Raw genomic sequence first — 451 nt, 5'->3', positions numbered from 1 at the left:
TCAGGGACCCTTACACGGTTCGCGTGGCGGACCAAAGGTCCATTCGGGGCAACGTGGCCGTCTTCAAGTGCCTCATCCCCTCTGCTGTGCAGGAGTACGTCAGTGTGGTGTCCTGGGAGAAGGACACTGTCTCCATCGTCCCAGGTAAGACATACCTTGCATGGTTGGGCTGTTAAAGTAACCGCGGATTTAAAATCTGTTATGTTTTCATACATTTTAAGATTCTAAATCTGTAAAGTAAGCCTTGTTGCAACTGCAGTTTGCAGTTTATTTGCTCTGTCATTCAAAGGGTGGGAAGGTCATTCTGGTTTCAACGTGTGGAAAACGATGGGTGTTATTTTGGAGTCTAAATAGGATCGGGTCAGCAACCTTAGGCATGCGTGAACATTCTGGACAACCCCCCCGCCCCAATTACGCACAGAAAATGCTAAATTCCATATGGTTATAAATA

The 451-nt window shown here is 46.8% G+C and overlaps 1 protein-coding gene across 1 annotated transcript in view; it reads left to right on the top strand.

The window, feature by feature from the left end:
- LOC107699210 (Down syndrome cell adhesion molecule-like protein 1) overlaps positions 1-451 on the top strand; it is a 138,567-nt gene that overhangs the window by 21,634 nt on the left and 116,482 nt on the right. The gene's annotated exons all lie outside the window — the stretch shown is intronic.

The sequence above is a fragment of the Sinocyclocheilus anshuiensis genome, unplaced genomic scaffold (genome assembly GCF_001515605.1).
Source record: "Sinocyclocheilus anshuiensis isolate Anshui unplaced genomic scaffold, SAMN03320099.WGS_v1.1 scaffold242, whole genome shotgun sequence".
In the NCBI taxonomy this organism is placed as follows: domain Eukaryota; kingdom Metazoa; phylum Chordata; class Actinopteri; order Cypriniformes; family Cyprinidae; genus Sinocyclocheilus; species Sinocyclocheilus anshuiensis.
Note: the sequence above shows the minus strand (reverse complement) of the source record. Positions and strands in the feature narration are given on the sequence as shown.